General features: G+C 38.3%; 1 protein-coding gene across 3 annotated transcripts in view; it reads right to left on the minus strand.

Moving 5' to 3' along the window:
* Nucleotides 1-12,532, minus strand: part of CNKSR3 (CNKSR family member 3) — a 65,373-nt gene that overhangs the window by 51,185 nt on the left and 1,656 nt on the right. The gene's annotated exons all lie outside the window — the stretch shown is intronic.

Raw genomic sequence — 12,532 nt, forward strand, 5'->3', positions numbered from 1 at the left:
ATAATTGAATTTTTACATCATTTACATGCATGTATGTCTTCTGCCCAAATGATATAAAGTGTCTCAAATGACATAAACGTTGATGATATAATTATACAAATAAATTATATAAATTTGGATATCACAAACATTCAATTTTAATAAATGCCTCCCCCCACCATTGGTCCTTTAAGTCAAGGTCTTACTATACCTGAAAATTAACCTTTTTTCCCCATTCATTCATATGATTTTCCTCCTGCCACAAAAATAATTACTGAAATGTAACAAACTTCTATGGAATGAAATCTAAGGATCTGAAAGAACTTGTTAACCGAGAAAGCAGGCTATACAGAAAGCAGTTTTGTGACACAAAAGTCTTAAGCATCACCCAAATGGTAAGATACAATTATTCCTCTCCTGCATAAAAAAAAGAAGAATTACTTTATTCCAAGAATGGGAAATGGATAGTGTCTGGACAAAATAAAATTAATAGGAACAGAATGCCGAACTTCAGTCCAAGTTGGTTTCATTTCAATTGTTAAAAATATCAATCTGACTTTCATTGGTTAGCCTTTTGGAGAACAGCAGTAGATAGCTTGAAAGAATATCCATCAATGGCATTTCCTGGCTGATGATGCAAAAACTCCTTCAATATATTTTTAACCTCAAGAAAACAAAGGAAATTCTTCTGCAGCAGAATTCAAACAGAGCTCACTTTCAGTGTCAAAGGATGGAAAACAAGCTCTCAAAAAGGAGAATGTGAAAGTGCTCTCAAAAATTGGGAACACAAGTGAAACAATCATGATGTGGAACTAAGGTTTAAAACGAGATTGTTCCTGTATCTTTGTCCCATATAAATTTTGCAACTTTTCTGAAGAAAAAGCTATGATACAATTGGCTCATAGAAAAGAGGCAGTAAACGCTAACAGGCCATCTGTGCAACTTTGTATCTTTATGGTAAAATATGTTTAATTTTGGGAGTTTTTGAGTGAGAGTTTTCATTTGGATAATATTAAAAAGGAAGACAGGATCTTTCGTAGGACTATGCAGTACTTCACATTCAAAGGGGAAAAGGTGCTCTGGAGCATACTTGCATCTTTTCTCTCTAAAGCTGCAGTGCAGTCCATAAAATACATTTGGTTTAAGGAGGTGCCAATAAATACTACAAACACACCTTTACTATGCTCCAAAGCAGCTTTTCCCCTTTGAATTCAAAGCACTGCACATTCCTAATCTTTAACTATTGAGCTGAAGCAGCACACCAAAGTGATAGCAAAGTATTAGATTAGGGTTGAAGAGATTTGACTTTAACACCTTCCCTAATCCAGACACTCACCGGATAACCTCAGATTATCACACCTAGAATTAATCTTCCTTGCTGGATTGCTTGTGAAGAGGAGAGGAGAGAAAAGGGTCACATACACCTTCTGATAAATCCCAAGGAAGAAGCTATACTGCACACCCAAAAATACATATTAATTATAGGGCAGGCAAGCCAAAACAAACTCTTGTATCTGTGTTATATTATGAATAGTGTCATTAATAGCACAGATTAGACTGCAAGATATGACGACACTCACTTAAATTAATCAGCCAATCCTACTATTTTTGTATGTACCCAAAGCCACCAGCAACTAACATTCATGGAGCAAATATCTTTAAAAAAATAAAATAAAATAAGATGGAACTTTAATACAATTAGAATTACCTGCAAAGTCTTCTTGTGGGTTCAACAAACAATAGATCCTTGTATGTAACGCCCAAGTACTGTAAGTACATCTTAAGACTTCAACAATTATTGTTTCAGAGGCTTCATGACAATGCTGCCTTAGAAATATAAAAGTCAGAAAGCCATTCTTCTTCAAGGGTCAATTCAACAGGTAAAGAACGATGACAATATCTGAATGACACACTTCTGCAGAATTTAGTGTATCTCTGCACAAGTGACTCCTTACAAAGATAGGAGGAAGAAGCAGCAGGCTCCTCCCTGCAGAAAGACAGATCAAGAACCAATTTGGGATCTGGGAATAAATCTGAGACTTCTCCTTCAACATTTCTTGTGGAGCACCAGAGGCAACTCTCTGAGCCTTATGGGAATGTCACAGCAGAGAAGGAAGTCAACCAATGGCACCCAGTACTGTTGGAATAAGGTATTTGTAGGCCTTCAGATGTTGCTGGCCTATAATTCCCAGTAGTCCCAGCCAATACTGCCAATGGTGGAAGATGCTACACTAGGAGTTCTATCTCAGAAACATCTGGAGAGCTACAACAAGGCATCGCTGAAAATCAGAATCGCGGCTGATAGCATTAAAAACCCAAAGAGACCTCTGCTCCAGTACTGTTGATCCCTTGGCTTTGCCACTTACCCCTCTTGTTGTTTTGCAGCCTGACTGTTTCAGTGTGATTCCTGTTCTTCCTAAGCCTGACTGAAAACAAATGGCTAGCAGTGAGAATGGATTGGAAGGGTGGGTTACTCTAAAGCTTCTTGTCTAAGCCCACACTCCTTCGATTCTTTTCAATCCGGACACTTAATTGTTCTAAATCTAGCCTGCATATTAGACAAAACGCCAATACTCTACACACAAAAGTTCAAGGACTAAAGAAATCCAATACCTACTACTTTGTTTTTGTCCTATTTCAGGCACAAACTGTGTTCCTGGTTTTAATCCCATTACATTTCATACAGAGTTTGTGTAGTAGAATGATAAAGGTGTCAGACTTAGATCATGTAGATTCTGGTTCAAGTCCCCACTCAGCTAGAGTTCACTGGGTGACTTTGTCCAGACCCTTTTTCTCAGCCTAATCTATCTATCTAGGGTTACTGCTGGGTCAGGGGAATGAAATTAGGAGACAAGAAAAGGCAAGATAAAATGCACTAATAAGGAATATTAATAAAATTTAGGCAAAGAGGATTTTATCAGGCATATTCTTGCTTTGTTATGATAAGCAATATGCTGAAATGGTACAATATTATTTTAAAGGTTTTCAAATGCATAGTTATGGAATGAAAAAAGACAATTACTGTACAATTCTCAATTAGATTCCCAAGCTGAACAACAAAACTATGGTTGATAATCGTAGAACTTAAATAACAACTTAGAGTTAGTTTAATATTCTGGCTTTTCTGAAGCTGATAACGTGTTTTCCTGATTTGATTTGAAATAGAAAGCCAAAGTTAATTAGAGGGTTCCTGACATGTTTATCCATTCTAGGAAGGCAAGGTTGAAAGGTTCCACATGCATGAAAAAGGTTATTCCATAACTAATTTATTAAGAGTGTCCACTGAGATACTGTATAGGAGAATTTGCCATGTCCTTTGGCTGACAATTCAAAGAGTATCAATTTGCTCAATAAGAAATACATGAATACTATCTTTATGTATATCTAAAATGCTTGATTCCCAACGTCAAATATTGCCCACCTGGCCATTTTTACTGAGAAGAAAAAAAGCCTTTAGTTGAATGCGTCTGATAAGGCATAATTAACGTGTAGACTTGGAAATTCAAAAGTAGGGATAATTAACTGCTAGCCCGTGTGCTAAATCCAGTCACCATTTCATTTGACCCAAAGTTTACTCCAATGGGGGTGGGGGAGAAATACTCCACAATTCTTCATGATATCCACATCCAATGGAAAAAAAATGGGGCAGTAAAATTAGTACTTGCTCACAGGCTGACAGCCAGCAAGCATAGACAGTCCATGGATGTCAGGCTGATTATCATCTAAACTTGGCTATCTCATCTCTGAAAAGTCAGATTAAGACCAGAGGCGGGGAGAGGAGGGGTTGGGGAAGGAAATGATAAGGACTGCAAGCTCCACCCCTTTGCATACATGTCATAATATCACATGCATATATGAAAGGATTGTTTTGACTAAAACATTCGATCCTATAGATACCTCTGATTGCACTAACATCTATAGGTTTTTTCATCGGAACTCATTCCAGAGCAAGGCAGTAGTTATGACTGCTTCTGCAGATATTTAATGCAGGTACGTAGCAACAAGAAGCCATCTCCCAGAGATACAGGCTGAGCTCACATATCCCATTAAGCCATGATGAGGTTTCTTTGATTGGTATCCAGCCAACTATAGTTTAAAGTATGGTTAAAGAAATGATGGCTTAGTGTCGTGTGAGCTCAATGACAAGCACAGGAACCAAACCACACAGCTGGCTCAGATGCAACTTTGCAACTAATTTATTCAGTTAAGACTCTTGTAAGACCTAATTATACTCTTTGTAACATCAGGGGATTGTGCTCCTACCTATTTTCCAACCTGTGTATGTTATCATTTGTCAGTCCTATCCTATTCCATTCGACAAACATCCCCCCCTCAAAAAATTGAAATGTGATGTTAGGAATGTCACTGCTCACTAATGCAACAATAGATCACAACCAGGTTTCATAAATAACCAGTTTATCACAGTGCTTTCTGCATTGTTTTTTCAGACTTCACTGTTTACCACTCATTGTTTAAACAGATCCTGATCATGCTTCATGCATGTGAAACAATAGTCTGCAACCCATACAAGTTTATGACCTACTTCACATATTATAATGAGGCATCATTTGCTAAACTATTTTTAGTAAGTTACAATTGGTTGGGTTTGTCAAAGCAAGCCATAAATGATAGTTTACAAACCACATGCTAGTTAAAACTAAACAAGCTATACTGTGGTCTAGGGCAGTGTTTCTTAAAGTGTGGTCCTAGGACCTCCAGGGGTCCCCCAAGACCCTCTCAGGAGTCCACAAGACCAAAATTATTTGCCAGCCTATGTTGAAAAATAATACAATATTAAAATCCTATCAAACAATCATGAGAAACAGTAGCAACAGCAAATGCATCAATTTTAATTTTTAATATGGTAAATATTGATAAATATAACCCATATAAACAAAAGCTCTTTTGGAGTCTTCCATAATTTTTAAAGGAGGGAAGGGGTCCTGAGAGAAAAAAAGTTTAAGAAACACTGGTCTACGGCAATGTCTGAATCCAACCAGTATCAGAACGAAAGTATAAGAAGTTAAAGATTCAGCACCCAGCTGGCCAGAGCCAATCTTGAAAAGCTAAGCAGGACTGCACCTGATTAGCAGTTGGATGGGAAACCACCAGGAAATCCCAGAGTTGTGAACTACTCTGAGATTTTTTTTTAAAAAAATCCCTTTCCCAAAAAGCCGAAATGGTGAATTGCTTTGGTACCGTTGCAAAGAAAACTACATAGATGTACCTGTGAGGTCACCAGGAGCCAAGCTTTATTCAGAGGAGACTTTATCTTATGGAAATGATGAGGAATCTTTCTGGCATCCAGTGGCTGCACAAAGCATTTGGGAGACAGGGCTGCCAAAGGCTGGGTGATGAGGCAATGAGCAGAGCTGGGATTTTCTTAAGTCATGGTAAGATTGAGTTTGTTCTTTTCTTTACTTAAAACACAGAGGGAGGCTTACACTACAGTTCTCGTGTGCTTCCCACTCAAAATGGGTGCCTGCCTTATGGCGCATTCTCCCCCCCCCAGTAAGGTTAGCTCCACCCCTTATTTTCCAGAAGTCCCTCAAGACCTGGCTACATCATCAGGTCCTGTTGAGGTGGCTCCATTGTTCCTGTTCACATCTCATATCCTGTAAGCCTTATGATTTTTAAAACTTTTTAATAATGACTGTTTTTTGATACGTTGTTTTATATCTTTGTTGTACGCCACCCAGAGTCACTTTCTGTGGGATGGATGGCAATATACATTTGATATATAAATAAATTAAATGACAAGTAATCAAGCTACTGATTTTGAGCAGTTGTGGTGGGAGGAGCTTCTAGGAACTGCAAAAGTAGTTAGAGTGCCACGTTTGCCCTGGCACCTCAAATTATTTTTGCCAAGCCAATCTAACAGAGTGCTAAGGTTGGAAATCCCTTTAAATGCTTCAATTACAGTATCTCAATAAACAGTTCATTTAATTAAAGGCAAAAAAAAAAAAAATCTTGTCCATACTCCAGATTTAAATGGATGTTTAAGGCTACCAACAGCTGATGACACACTAACATGTAGGTGTAGTTGCATCAAATAGGTTTCAAACAACCTTTCCCATCTTAGTTCACACACAAAATTTCCTTTGGCGAGCACCCAAGTCTCATTAATACCTTTGTTTTACCATCTTTGGTTGTTATTGATGTCAATATGATGAAAACACACAAATTAATGTCTTTACCCAGAAAAAATCTAGACCCACATGGAATCAATCAGGGGAAGGAGTTGGCAGACAAGTTTGGCCAGCCTTCAAAAACACATGGTGCTGATTAGCAACTGTGAATGCAAAATTTATTACAGAATAATTACAGTTAATTAATCTTTCCCAAACTGGTACTCTCCAGATGTGCTAGATTCCAACTCCCAGAAGTGTTATGGGAGTTGGCTGGGAATTCTGGGATTTGGAGTCCCAATGCATCTGGAGGCCCTGCAGTTGCAAGAAGGTTGTAAGGAAATATGATTTGCCATATGCATCATAAAAGAAATGCTACAGCAACTTACAGTCTGAAGCCATTAAGGCTTATTTTTAAGAGACCCAAATGGACATTTTTGCAGAGTAAAGTTCTCAGAAAAACAAGCCAATATAAACTTTCCCAAAAATTAAAATTTCCAAGCCTTGGTACGTTTGCTTAGAATGCAAACAATAGAGTCTTTTTCAAATTAGTGATTCAACTAGAGGCAATGCTTTTGAATACTTTTGAAAAGAACAGGTTTCAAAGGGTAGCATGTTTTGGCACATCTTTTAAAAAAAAGTTAAAAGCAGATGAGCTTTAGCAGCTCTCATTTAGTTGTTCCACAAAACAATACAAAAATGGATATAGTCACTCCCAAACATTTCCTTTCGCTGATACATTCCTGAAGTATTTTCATCTTGTACAACCCTAAATAGCCAAATCTCCATCCCAGAATTCTCAAGAGAATCCCCAGGGTGTGAACTGAGCCTCTCTGAGGATACTCATACAGTACAATGCTCTCACACCGTGTCTTTTTTGGGCTGTACAGATGGATAAGGCTTCTCCTTTATCACTTCTGAAAGACAAGGCATAAACTTTTTAATAATACATCATTATGGTTTCTGGATATACAGGCCATGAGCCTAAAAGGGCCTTTCACTTCCTAATCCCAATTTTATCTCAACCTTCTACTGGACATTTGTTTTTGGACTCCTACAATTCTTTCAACAACCTTCCCTGAGCCAGTGGCTTAAGACCAACATAGATTATAATGCCCATCAGGAACAGGAGGAGAAACCATACTGAGGTTGGAGATACAATCCATATTTCCCTAGAGGGGAATAAATCCAGGATGTCTGATAAAAGCCTGGGCCAGGGGAAACATCTGGATTTTGACAGCATGTCATGAGCACTCTCACAAAATGATTGCCATGGCAGGACTGCCCAGTTACAAAGCAAAAGGCAAACAAAGTATTTGTTGTCACATGCCACTTTATTTTCTATAAATGATACAAGTGTCTATGGGAATCTAAAAGCACTGTTAGAAATACAAGCTATGCTTCAGGCTGGTGGTTTGCTCTAAAGTATGCTAGTTTCTAGGAACGTGCCACTTCTGAGATCCAAAGCAGGAAAAGTGCTTCAGAACTGGTGTGGATGGGCTCACATGGTATCTGCATAGTCCCCAGGAAAGATTAATTTGAGTTAAGGACATGGCAACAACATGTCACTGCCTTATCCCTCAACTTAGATGCGTATATTCCTGGGTCTCTGTGGCTGCCACATGAGCCCAGGAAAAGACACAGTTGCTGGCACATAAAACAAGTATGCTCAAGCTGGATCTGAAGCACCTTTCCCGCTTCAGATCTGAATAGCATCCCATTCCTTTTTTGAACAGAAAAAAAAGTAGGGCTTCAAAAATGATCTGGATAGAGTGCTTCTGACTTCACAGAAGTCAGAAGCACAGCACATCTCTATTCATTAAAGCAATCCCTCTTTTTTCTGGGAGTGTCTAAAAAAAAGTTGCAAAGAGTTGCTGTGCTCAGATGAGGATTAAAGTACTTCTGAATCATTTCAATGCATGCATGGCTTTAACAAGAACCTAAAAAAGTAAATTTAGGTAGGGCAGGGAGCTCGGCAGGTGGAAAGGAACTTGGTGGTAGACACTTTTTTCATTCCCAAGTGCCATGTTGGGAACCCAAGGAATAAAGGTACGATCAACAACCTTTAGAATTTAAGAAAAGCTCTTACAGCGTAACCTGGTGGATGCTAATCCAGGCAAGTGAAGTTTAGTAGGAAAAACTCAGTTGTACATTCTTCAATAGGACACTCTTCAATTATCTAGAAAGGCTGTGAAACACCATTGATAATACTAAGCTAGGATTTCTAACATAAGATGAATAAACCATTATTTGTTGAACAAGCAAGCGGCTCAATCTGTCCTTCAGATTAAGTCCTAATGGGTCAGCTTGCACATAACCAAAATCCAAAACCAAACAAACCACATAATGGGTTAGCTTAATGTACGAGCCAACTGCTCCTTCCAATCTGCAAAGTGTTTTTCTTCTTTGCTTTTAAATACCATTTCAAAATATTAATTGCTTTGTACAAGGAAAGTGGTAGACTGTGAAGACCATATTGCCTAGAATGCTATCTTCATTAAACACACACACACACACAAGCACAGAGGAACACTCATGTATAGTATTCACTTTGGCCATGAGACATTTAATATAATGAAAATGTAAAAACTGTGGATGGAAATCAAAGCTGAGAGAATAGCCATCTTTTCTTGACTACGCAACAAAAAATGTAACTTAACACCAACATGATTAGCTAGCTATTTACTTGGTTTTAAATGGCACCTGTGAAATCCAAAAGCAATGAATTAAAACCATGGAGTGCAGTTAGTCCAAGCCTTAATTAATCGGGGGAGGCTCAGCTTAAATAAACAGCAGAAGAACACAAGTCAAAGTATGTATTAAAACAAATATGAGGGATTTTTTTCCCTCTAGGACAGAGATTGATACTGCAAGGACTTGCTGGCCTTCCTGAACTCTAATTTCTATCAACCTTACCCAGCATGGCCAATATCAGAGTGAGATGGTTGCTGCAGTCCAATAACACTGGTAATAATACATCACCCATCTTATTGTAACAATGAAGGCAGGTGAATCCTTAATTAGGAGAAATGACAAACTATGGGGCAAGTTGCTAAGAGTGCCAATGACAGAAGAGAAGTAGGACTGTACAGAGTCACTGCATCCATAGCAGAAATCTAAAGGGAATTCATACTTACACTATGGGTGCAAGTGAAAACCTGCTTACAGATAAGGAAACTACAGCTCAACTCTGAGGGTACATCACCTTACCTTCAGACACAGACTGGTTGCCTTGTTTTATTCTGATTGGAGTTGTGTTTTATGGACTACAACTCCAATGGGTTCAGTCAAAGATATAGTTTTGGATCTCAAGGTATGAAGCTTAAGGCAGGATTAAGTTTCCTGTCCCTTCTTTCCTCCAGAAGAGAGGCATACAAACTATAGTTCTCTAATTTTCCTCCTAACTCTCAAAGCCCAACTCTCCTCCAAATCTTTTTTCTTTTAAACTGTACTTCTACAACATTTTTGTCCTGCCAGTAATGAATGTTCTCTGGGCTGGCTAGTGGCGATTAGAGTTGTGGGTCAATGCCCCTGGAAGACCAGATAGAGGAAGTCTATTTTAAGAATCACTCAGAAGAAAGGAACCTGAAGCCCTTCAGATTGTACATCTCCCATAATACTCCCCAAGTAAGAATAATGGAGTTCTACTTTGGAGTACCTGGAGGACATCTGATCATGGCATGATGGAGTATAAGAAAGGTAAATATTTCCATTTTGCAGAAAGGATAGCAAGGAGAAACAGCAAGAATGAAAAAAAAAGTAGAGGTCACTTACTAAGTCTCATGACTACAGTGAAACTTAAACTGAGAATGCCCAGGCTGGAATGCCTGAATCCTTTCTGTTGCTGAATTATTTTGTATCCGTAATAGATATCTTATCTTGTTACCGTGACACTTAAATAAGCCATTGAATGCAGCTCTTCTATAAACAGATCACTATCAAACTGGATCAGTAACATTTGCATAATTCATGCTTATAACATGCATTTCTGGTTTTCTGGCTTATAGAAGTCAGAATGTAGACTAGAAAAAATTGAAGTTATGTTGTAATCTTTAAACAATACTTATGATGGGCATGCATTCATTCAAATCTGAATGAAACAAATTGGAGAATGGTTCCTTTAAACTGACACATGTGCGACCACGAGCCCACAATGTTGGTCAAATACTGAAAATATAAAGGTAGCTACAACTATAAAAATTCTTCCACTCAGTGTCTGTGTTCACATTGTGCTAAACTATAAAATAATATAATTTGATGGGTTTTATTCATTTTGGTTTGCACCAGGGATAAATCAAGATATAGCTGCTGCGACCTTGTACTGTAGTTAAACAAACTATTGTGCAGTTTGTTTAACTAACAATGCAGGGAGAAGTCTGAAGCCCCCCTTCCATGGCCTGAGTTATCCAGCTGGACTATTTTCGGGATTACAAATGAAAAGGCTTTAAGTATGCTTTGGTGATTGTTTGTATGCTTTCTAAGTGGGTGGAAACTTTCCCATCCAGAAATGCTGATGCCATCTCTGTGGCTAAAGTACTGTTACAATAGTATGAACCCAGCTATTGTCTGCAAATCATTGTTAATATTACAACTGAAACATTACTATTGTTCATTCAACAAACTATGATTCAAACCCATCGTGACTTAACACGACACAGAACCCAGTTACTGAGAAAGCACCTGAAAATGAAATGACATTGTTATAAATGAGTTTAATGCTGTTTAAAAAAAACCCAAATTCTCACTTCAGAGTATTCATTAACAATTGTACATATAAAACAGCTGTGTTCACATAAGACACTTGACCAGAGTTGACAAACAATGGTTCACTGAATAAACTGTAATTAACTAGGTATATCCAACACTCAAACAAATATTGATTCACATAATATGCTAAGCTGCAAACAAACAAACCAACTTTGGCTTAGACTGTTGCATCTACCCAGCCACAAATTGACTTCACATATCACACTAACCCATTATTTATAATACACAACAGACTGGTTCATGCAACCCACTAGAGCAGTGTTTCTCAACCTTGCCAGTTTGATGATGTATGGACTTCAACTCCCAGAATTCCTCAGCCATCATGCTAGCTGAGGAATTCTGGGAGTTGAAGTCCACACATCTTTAAGTTGCCAAGGTTGGGAAACATTGCACTAGGCCGAAATGGACCATATCACACAATTAAAGTGAATTACATCAAAGTCATATAGTGCAAATTTTAACCTGTCCTTCTGACATGACTTTTCTATAAAGGATCAAAGCGGCCAATGGACTTGTGACAATGCAGGCCCAGCAAACCCTGGGCATACCTGAGATCTTATACCTCAGCTGAACTGTGTAACTCATCAAAAGCTGATGGTACTTTTTCTATGGTAGGAGCTGTTACCATAATGGCATCTGGGAAATCCAAATTTCTGTTGGGGTGCAGCTGCCTGCACTGTTGTCTAGCCTGGCACAACAGGATCAGATGTGAAATGTTCAATTCCCTTTTTAAAGCAGCATGAACATAACAGCCAAATTTCCCCAGAGAGAGAGAGAGAGAGAGAGATTTTCTTCATCCAATTGCCTCTTCTCTCCCTCGCTCTTCCTCCCCCCCTTTAGGAACCTCCCATAATTTCTCTTTTGAAGAGGTTTTTTCAAAAAGAGAGAGACACACACAAGGACCAGGAAGCTCTAAAAGGGATCTGCCACATAGGAGCCAAGGGACGAAGCTGCAAAACACAGACAAGCATTTTCAGGGCCACAGCATCCACTTTCATGCAAGCTATGGCCATTCTTATCACTTGTCATAGCCTGTAATGTATCTAAATAAATGGTTCCAAAACTCTGTTTACAAAAACAAATTTTAAAAGTTTTCAGCAGCATTATCTATTCAAGTGAAAGAACTGAGCCACATTTACATATATTATCACTTGTCTGAAACACAATTTAAATGGAACAGGATTGCTGAAAATACCACCTGTTCTCCTTTAATAGGCCAGGCATAAGTGGTGTACAAGTGCAAAGAGCAAGGTAAGGACTAACATTCACTTCAGCCTGAATGAAACACAAAAGTGAACCAAGTCAAACAATATTTTAGTGGTGACTTCCAAGCCTGCGAGCCAAGACAAAGGACTAACACCATGCAGTAAAAACACAGAAAGACCCCCCCCCCACAGATAATGATTTCTGACTGGCGTACACATCCCTACTTTTTTTTTGTTTCCAAGTTTTCAAAATAATGTTTCCATGTGAATAATTAAAGCTGTAGTACTCTTTTGACCCAGGTGTTTCTTCTACAGGCACCTTTGAGAATCCATATTTGCAGTCACTACACTAAATGTATCATTCATTGAAAAAGTAATTTGTTATTTTACAGTTTCTGGAAGCAAAATAGTTATCCCACTGTGCTGAACTACCTAATTTGTATTCACAGATAT

Source organism: Python bivittatus, unplaced genomic scaffold (genome assembly GCF_059951505.1).
Source record: "Python bivittatus isolate LINGU-HERP-01145 unplaced genomic scaffold, Pbiv_v1 ctg000020_np1212, whole genome shotgun sequence".
Classification (NCBI taxonomy): domain Eukaryota; kingdom Metazoa; phylum Chordata; class Lepidosauria; order Squamata; family Pythonidae; genus Python; species Python bivittatus.